At 40.2% G+C, this 9,725-nt stretch overlaps 1 pseudogene; it reads right to left on the bottom strand.

Annotated features, from left to right (window-relative positions):
* Window positions 1-622: 622 nt before the first annotated feature.
* On the bottom strand, window positions 623-836 carry LOC150104132 (U2 spliceosomal RNA; annotated as a pseudogene).
* Window positions 837-9,725: the final 8,889 nt, after the last annotated feature.

A 9,725-nucleotide genomic window follows, 5' to 3' on the forward strand; every position in this document is an offset into this window, starting at 1 on the left:
CAGAAGTGTAAAATCAACTCTGGTATTCAGTAAAATCAAATTTTTAATAACCTAGAGTCAAGGATTGCGTTGATTAATAATAAATACAGTTCTGACATGAAAACCACAGCCACTAGTCTAACCGCGGGGACTCTTTTTCTTATATCAGCTAGTTTTTGAAGCGTCACAGACCTATCTATTTTTACAAGGAGCATTCCGTGGATCTTTCACAATCTTTGCCACTCGCCTCTGTATTCTCTCCACAATTTTTCATCCCCACAAAATCAGGGTGATCAAATTTGCACGCAGTGGTTCAAACGTGGGGCCTTATTAAACCCTTATATAGGGGAACAATAACGTCTCTCTCCGTGCTTGTTAGTTGTGCGTGTGTGTTCTTCAACAACTACGTAGTCTAATATGCTGTTTTGACTACCTTCGCAATGTGCCCTCTAAACTTCAATCCACAATCGGCCTCAAGTCCCTGGCCTCATCAGTTTCCTGCAGTTCAGTTCCGTCAATATGATACCGAACATGTGATTTCTTCCCAAAGTGCATCACCTTACACTTGCCATATTCAACTTGCACCTTTGCCCGTATTACTAGTCTATTTAAATCATTCTGCAGGATCTTACACCACCTTCATTTATTGTTAATTGCTCTTCCCAGTTCTGCATCGGCAAAGAAATTAATATTTCCTGTCAAATAATTTCCTATATAATTGATGTAGAAATTAAACAACAGAGGACCTAGTACTGGGCCCTATGGTGCATCATTAGTCACCTGCCTCTTGTATCAAATAATAAGTTCATAAGAACAGATACTACACTTTGATCTTATTCAGAAAGTCAAGAAAAGAAAAGTGTTGTATCTGTTCTTATGAGCTAAATATTTAATACAGACTCCTGTCGGAGTCAAAGATATTTTAGGAAGGTGACGAAGTGATTGGAACATGTCCACCTTTGCTACTTGTTGCCTTGGTGAGTTCACTCCCCGTCGGGAGAAAAAAACGAAAAACATCGATATAAGAAAAAAAAAAATTCAAACTAAACAACAAAAACAGGAATTAGAAAATATTTTATTTAATGGGACTAGTGTACTTACCATAAAACATTCAGGATTCAGTTTTACTAACAAGACTGAACAGATTTTTGCTCGATATGCCCATTCCTTCGGTAGACTGGAATAAAACAAAATGTCTGTATAGTGATAAACATCCCCTCCCAGCAGAAACCATACTGCAAATGCAAGAAAAATAGGTAGCTTTATCGTATCACTAAATACAGTACGGAGACAAATAAGGATTTATGTAATATTACGTAGCAATTATTAGTGTAAACTGGAGATAACTAGAACGAAAAACGATCCTGCATAAGGAAAACAAATCCCCTTCCACCAACGCTTATACAGACAAGCAAAATAAAGTTTTATAGTAGAGCCAGATACAGTATGTAACTAACACATTATTGTTATTATCATCATTAGCTCTGTGAAGTCAAACGACTCATCCCGGTAGGTCTACTGTCGCACACACAGTTCATCATACCATGATTTAAATATATTCACTGTCTCCATACTCAGCATACTTTCAGGCAACGCTTTAACCTCCCACCATCATTCAACAGGCCAAAAACCTACTCCTCACACATTCCTTATACAGTTTTCATGGGTGTCCTCTTGTTCTCCCCTGTCTCCACCCAATCTATGAAAAATCTCATCCATATTAATCCGGTAATAACCCTTTGGCAACTTGTATGTTTCGATCGCATCACCCTTCCCCTCTTCCTTCTATCTACAAACTGAAGTTTGTCTTCATACTCAACATTCGAGAGCCCAAAAACCCATTCCAACAGATCTTCGCCCTGGATGATCACGTGACCAAATCTGTGCAAAGTAATCCTTATGCGGTCTGAGCAAAGCCTATACAAGAAATCATAACATCCTTACTCAATCAGATCAACATTATCCACATCGTTGTCATTGGAGCTGTGCTGTCATCACAACTTTAGCAAAATGTCGTAGGAATTTCAGGTCCCTATCCACTCACACCCTCAAATCCCTAATTTCCTCCACCTTCTCTATGATATCTCCACCAATTTTATACTCTGCATCCCATCTGTGCTTCCTGAATTTTTAAACCTTACAGCTTAAACCGCTGCTATATTGAACTAGTCGCTTATTTCCTTGCGAAATTAAATTTTATCTTCAAAATATGAGTGTGCGTATTAATTCGTTGGCTAATGTACCTTAATTTGTTACAGAGATAATTTTTAGTGTAACTATATTATGCGAAAAAATTGCAAAACTTCATTTTTTCATTATAAATAACCCTTAAAAATTCGACTCACAGCAGAAGCTTTATCCACCTTTTCTACGAGATGCCTTCACTTTATAGTAGTACATGTAAGGGCAACTCAGGACAAATGTGAGAAAAGCGCATACTTGTTTAAAAGTATAGATTTTTATTCATCTTAAAAAGAGTAGTTCACTTCTCTATATAATAATATGCAGCTTCTAAATAATTGATTGTTTAACAGGTTTGATGAACAATCATTTCTCTTCTGTATTTATCATTTAGCATTGATTATATGCGGTGCTTAGACGAAATTTTGCACAGATTAGATATACAAAATCTACAGGGTGATTCTGAAACTAGGTATGTTTTGAGTTTAAACCTTCAGGAAATAACACTAAGTGCTTGGTTTCTTATTTCTCGAGGTTATTGGATATGTATTTTTTAGAACACTACATATCAAGGTAATTCGTAACAAAGTTGGTTTTTTAAAACATATATTTTTAATGCATATTATATTTTACTTTTTGCATATTAAAAATTATTTCAATCTTTGATTGACTGAGTGAAGGTTTTATATATTATTGTTATTATTATTATTTAACACCACCAGGGAGTCCAAAGACTCATCGAGGCCTGCTGTCTTTACCACTCAATCCCTCATCTACTGTCGACCACCACTAGTATGACTCAACTACGGACATATCCTATATCCGTAGTTGAGTTCTCAAGGCCGGCTTGCTGCTGTTTACGGGCTGAAAAACCTCGGAATAAACTGGGGAAAAAAATCTGCTATCCACGCTCAAGACAGCCTAACTTGACTATGGCTGAGGAAGATCCTTCAGCTTCACACGTCACCGACGGGAATCGAACCTAGGACACTCCTTCCCCACGCCTATGATTGCGAAGATATTTTGTTTCCATTTGCCAGGGAATTTTGGTGTTCAATAGGTAAAGGTCCCCCTTGGGAGATACCGGTCTTCTGGTGAAAAGCATCGTAACACTCTTTTGGGGATTCACTTGTAATCTCCATTTGGAGACCCATTGCTCTAGTTTTAATAGATTTTCTTGCAGTTTTTTGGTGACGAGATTTGGCTGTAGGGATCTGGCTAATATTGCCGTGTCATCCGCATAGAGTGCTAAGATAGATGACTTTGGGTTTTGCGGGATGTCTGCCATATATATATCAAGAATAAGATCGGTGCCAGTAGGGAACCTTGGGGAACTCCCGCTGAGATCCGTCGCTGATTTGAAACTGTTCCATTTATTTTGATTTGTATGTGTCCGTCCTGGAGGTATGATTTAATTAGGTGGACTATTCCTAATGGTATGCCCGCTGCGATGAGTTATGTAGTAATCCGAAGTGCCATATCTTATCAAAAGCTTTTGCTATATCGAGGAATACTCCAGTGTGTTGATGCCAATTGTAGCCGGTGGTAATGTACTCAATTAAGATATGAATTTGTTGAGTAGTACTGTGATGTTGTCGAAAGCCAAGCTGTTCATTTGGAAGGATATTTAACTCGTTTATTGAGGCTTGGATTTTGGACAGAATGATTTTTTCTGCAATTTTGCCTAACTTTGAGATTAGGCTGATGGGTCGATAGCTTTCAGGCATGTGTGGATCTCTACCTGGTTTAAGCACTGGGATCACATCTGCGACTTTCCAATAAGAGGGAACATATTTAAATCTGAGCATGACGTTAATTATTGTGGTGAGATGTACAACTGCTCTTCGGGGCAGCAGTTTAATAATTCTATTCGTAATGCCATCAGGACTAGGGGCTTTTTTTATTCTTTAGCTTCTTTATGACTTCGTAGATTTCCGCTGGTGAGGTAGTTGCAGGTATCGGAGTGTTTCAGTACGTATCTGACTTTGCTGTGGATTTTGTAGACATGATTAATGTCCAAGTCCTCGTGTCCAGGGCTACACTGTTTTTCTAGATTTCTTGCTATCTCTTCTGCTTTTTCTGAGTTCGTGTGTACGAGGCTCCGGTCTGACTTGACAGGAGGAAGAGATATGCTATTTGCTTTTATTTCTAAGGTGGAGTGTACGCCAGGTGATATATAGAGCTAGCTTGGCTTCCCATGTTTCGTTCCTGTGAGCTTTAAGTGCTTCTCTAACTTCATGGATTAACTTGTTGAGGATATTTTTGTCTTGAGGTGCCCGAGTGTTATGGTAACTTTTCCTTGCTTTGTTTTTGTCCCTAATTAAATTCATGATGTCTTCAGGTAGTGGATTCAGCTTAAAGGTGGTTGTAGTACCGGTTGCAGCCTTTAAGGCTGTGTTGATTTTCTGGGTCAGTTTTTGACTGCATTTTCAATTTCTTTTTTGGAGCTGATGTGAGGGACGGGTTCCAGTATATCCCGATAGTACTTTTGATAGTTTTAGTTTCCCAGCTGAGGTTGTGGGTACTTCTATTCCTGTGAGCTCTAGATTTCTGGTTGAGAGGGTTGGTTACAGAGTGGTAATTGATGTAGTTATTTATGAAAATGGTGGTGCCACCGCCTCTGTAGTTTAGTCTGTCGTTTCTGAGGAGGAGGTATCCTCTATGTTTGGGGTTGTCTCCTGGGCTCAAGTGAAACTCATTTATGAGGATGATGTCTGGGCTGTATCTCACCATGAATTCTTGGAGTTCCAGGACCTTATTTTTAAGGCCATTTCGATTCCACGCGATGATCTGTAGGGAAACTGGAATGATTTTGTTTCAATGCATTTATGAGATCTGTTAGGATGGACTTGGTTTCTTGTAGATATCTTTTTCTTGAGAGTCCGACGAGGGGTTGGATTTGCTAAAGTCCTGCAGCATGTTTGCAAGAGAAGTTGTAATGATGGCTGCTAAATTTGGGTGGTATTGTTCCTGGGTGTCCTTTGTTGAGCAGACTACGTCTTCTGTAAAATTCGATGTAGCTTAAAAATATCAAAGTGCTTTACATCAATTTTTACATGGGTCAGGTCTCATGAGAACTGTAAAACCTTGTTTGCTTCTTTGTATATTTTGCTAATGATTAATGTAGTTAACCCTATGGGAAGTGACTGTATTTACTGTTTTAACGTCAAAAACAAAGGCAATGCTTTGCCATCGGAACTGTATACAGCTATGTGTAAGAGCACAAGAAAGTTGTTTACAGTTATGTGTATGAGAAAGTTGTTTACGAGCTCTGCGCATAACATCTTTAAAGTTAGTATCTAAGAGTGCCGCTAGGTTTTTTGCCTGTCAGTAGACGCTTGTCAAGTTTCTGCTGACCGGCAAGATAAAAAAAAGGGGAGTGCTCGGAGGAGGAAAAACAGGCGGGTCGAACTTAAAAGAAGATGAAAGAGTCGTGCCGAATTCTTCGGGGTTTACTACACTTAGTGCAAGGACTCCGAAATTGCAAAATAAAAGGGGACTGAGCTGAGCATAAGGGGCTTCCAGTCGTAGGCAGAGGAGAGACAGTCGGGACCACAACAGAGGACAGTCAGAACCAGAGCAATGGCGGCAGAGAACGAGGAGAGGCAAAGCCTCAGTTACGAAGCAGGACAGTCCAGGTCCAGTTGTCGAGAGAGGAGCGTCCAGCTGCTGACAGAGGAGAGCGGAGATCCAAGTGCCGAGAGAGAGCAAAGGTGAAGCGCTGTTACCGAAGAGACCCAGAGCCAGTCGGTGGCAGTTAGAAGCAGAAGTTCCCGAAGTATGATCCAGAGGAGAATTTCCCTGTATGCTGAAACCTCTTGCATGTACTATTAGAGTACCACAGATTGCAGTCCAAAAGCCCGCCAATATCCCGACGTGATACTGCTGAAGCAAGACAACTCCAGATGAAATAAATGCCATAAAAACTTTAGTGCAAGACTCTTGACTGAATGTGCGATACAGAACCTCTGTAAGTTCCATCTTTTTGTAATTTTTCTCTTAATCCAGGAGATATGTTATATATGGACTGTTAAGAATTAGGTTAATAGTAATAAGAAGTGTCCTTAAGAGAGTCAAATTGCATGTTAGAAGTTGATATCAAATTTGTAAAAATAACTTAGCAGGGAGTTACCTAACCTCTTTGCGAGTAAACTAGAAATTTAATAAGTTGAATTTGTAAGCAGAGAGTAAATAAGTTTTGGAGTTAAAGCGATTATTTAGTGTTAAAATAAAAGGGTTCTAATTTTATGCTAAAGATTTTATAGATGTGTAGAGAAAGCAATCTCCCTGTCGTTTGATTCATGGATATTTCATATTAATGTAAATAAATGTGTTTTAATTATTTGTTAAAAGAGTGCTGCCTGATCCTTTATCTTACAATGCACTGTTTCTAAAAATAATCGGACTTGTGAGCGGGGGAAACAATAAGGCATTAAAAGCGCAGTTTAATTACTTAAGAACCACGACTGTTTATGTAAACTTTGTTGAAGGAATTTACGTTATTAAGAGAGAGAGAGAGAGAGAGAGAGAGAGAGAGAGAGAGAGAGAGAGAGAGAGAGAGAGATCTACCGGACGTTTTATTGAGCCTTTTGCCGAATATTGATATATTGGATGGCACAGTCTTACAAATAAACTTTCCAGTGTTCATAGGCATACGACTAGTAAATACAGAAGGTGGATAAACACAATATGCAGTAGAGTAAGTGAGAAAGGTTACAAGAGAGAAAGCGCGCACTGCTAATTAGTATAAAGAATAGAATAAGATATTACAAAAACGCAGCAGACAGCATTTGTTACACTTCGTCTGCCGTTTGTGGTTTGCTCTGATCAGGGCTTCAGGTTGCGGCAGTTTGTTCTCCGTCGTATTTTGTCGACCTGTGGTGGGGGGTGAGGAGCTGGGACTACTGCTACTGGTTTTTGTAGACTGGTAGAAGAGGAGGCAGACTGTCTGGTTTTTGGATGTTGTATACATCCTTTGCAGTTTGCTGGGTGAGGGCCACCACAGTTTGCACATTTAGATGGGGTGGTTTTTGGCTTGTTGCAGGTGTTTGTGGGGTGGCGCTCACAGCATTTTAAACACTTATATTCTGCTTTACGCAACCTCTGGGCATGACCAAACGTTTGGCACCTGTGGCACTATCCTGATGAGGCCCTTTTTCTTAGTGGTTCTGGGCTGATGTTTAGCCCGCAAATTGCTGTTAGGTCGTAGATGTTTTTGTATGCCTGGTGAATCTCTACTAAGACTAGTGGCATCGGACTTTTGTCCACTCTGGTCATTCTGCTGAACTTGATGGGTGGTAGGTCTTGACAGCAGAGATCGGCGGCTATGTCTTCTGTAGGTATATCCTCTGATACTCAATGGAGAACCACCTCCAGGCTCCTCTCTGAGTCGAGGGTAAAGGTGTGGTATTGTACACCTTTGGTGTCTGGCTCCTTCGTGAGTCTTCGGTAGCCCAATATAGTGGCAGGGTGGATTTTGATGATGGCGTCTAGATTCTTAGCTGTTTTGTACGCTATCTGCAGACTAGCCATGGTGGCCCTTAGTGCCGTCCACCTGCTCTTTTCTCTTAGGATAATTGGGGGCACTTTCTCTTTAGTGGAGGCAGGGGAGTCAGAGTTGTGTCCGTCTTCGTCCATACCTTCGTCCATCCTTGGGTGGTTCTGTAGTCTGTGTTTTGCGCTTTTTCCGCGTGTGAGTCTCACCTTGGTCCTGGGGGGGGGGGGGATACCACCAATTCCAATTTTTCCTCTGTGTTGGCAATATCCTCGCTTTCGTCATCGTCCCTCGTTGTGGAGTACCGGCTCAAGGAGTCTGGTTATTCTACTTCAAATTTTATGAGTAGTTTTTTAAGTAGGCTTAGAGCCAGTCCTCTGTCCAGTGTTTCTATCAGGGCGTCTGTATCTATTCCGTTCATTGTAGGTATCTATTCAGGACCTGCCTTGTCCCTTCCTTCCACCAAGTGTAGACCGGCAGTTGAAATCTCCTTCGGGAGGCGGAAGACTACTGACGGGCACAGGGCAGGGGACAAGAGAGGGCCTGGGAAACTTGCATCAAAAAGCCGAAACCTTTGCCTGGGCGAGTGCTGATAGGAACATAGGCTGTAGAATCTTCAGAATCGTAATCCTTGAATCTCGCAATCTACCTCAATCACTCCGTCTAAATCTTCTAATGCTGACAATCTCGCGAGAATTCTGAAGAAATAACGTCCTACAACAGAGTCAAGTGGTGCCAATAGACAGAAAAGAGAAAGAGAAAAAACCCAGAAAGGCAGTTACCTGATCTTTCTATGGAAGGGGACTCGCCCCCCCCCCCTTCCTCACCTCCTTCCACTTACCCCATCAACTTTCGTCCGTATACTTAAAAAGTGAAGTTAAATTTTCGTCTATATTTTATCTATTTAAGTGTATTTTATTTTATTTTATTTTATTCTTTTTGTATACGAATTTATGCATGAAGTACTGTTGTAAAGGTTTAAATAAGCACTCATCTGGAGTTCAGGAACGGATTAATCCATTTTACATTAATTCTTTAGGGAAAATGGATTCAGTTTTCAAGCAAATCGGTTCCCAAACAGCCTTTAGGAACAAATTATCTTCGACAACCGAGGTTCCACTGTATATATATATTTTATAATTGCAATTCGTTTTGGCAAGGTTTGAACACTGAATTTCGTTATTTTATTTATATATATATTTATGTATATGTTACGGTTCAAGTAATTAATCGGTTTATGCTGTATTAATAGCGGATATTATTAATACAAACAAAATAATGAAGTTAAAGTAAATAATTTACGAGAATTAATCACATGAACAGGTAATTATTAATATTTCCCAACTATTGATGGTAAATGTAATAATTTTCAATTATTACGCTATTTTTGGGATAAGGCGGGAAGTACCACGTGACTCCCGGCTTGGGAAATTTTTTTCTGTTGATTTATGATGTACACTTAAACCTTAATCCCACGTAGAATATTGTGAACAATTAATCTAATTATGCGTTGATCATAATTTTGTGAGCCCGCTATATATATATACTGTATATATATATATATAGCGGGCTCACAAAATTATGATCAACAAATTTCCAAAGCCGGGAGTCACGTGGTACTTCCCACCTTATCCCAAAAATAGCGTAATAATTGAAAATTATTACATTTACCATCAATAGTTGGGAAATATTAAGCCAGTCCTTATAAGGATAAAGGATATATGAATGCTCAATTTAGGAATCAATCAACCCTGAGATGCGGTGATTGATACCCTTGGAGGGTAATGGATGGCAATGCTGTATCAATGAAGTTTAACTGAGGTTCGACTGTTGCTGTTACTCCCTTGGGCGCAGAGTTTCGAGAGTTTGAGTTCGCTCTCTTAAGGTTTTTGCCTTAAGGGAGCAATTTGAGTCTCCGGGGCTGTGTTCTCCGGCACGGGCCGCTGAGGGGCTTTGTCGGTGAATGATTTTCTTCGGAATTTGAGCGGTTCTGCTCGGTGGTGGGGGAGTGCGTCACTGAGTGGAACCAACGCTGAGATATGGACGGTCTTTCGCCCACTATGGAGTGGCC

The sequence above is a fragment of the Typopeltis vanoorti genome, chromosome 8 (genome assembly GCF_054136105.1).
Source record: "Typopeltis vanoorti isolate ZY-2024b chromosome 8, IOZ_Tvanoo_1.0, whole genome shotgun sequence".
NCBI lineage: Eukaryota > Metazoa > Arthropoda > Arachnida > Uropygi > Thelyphonidae > Typopeltis > Typopeltis vanoorti.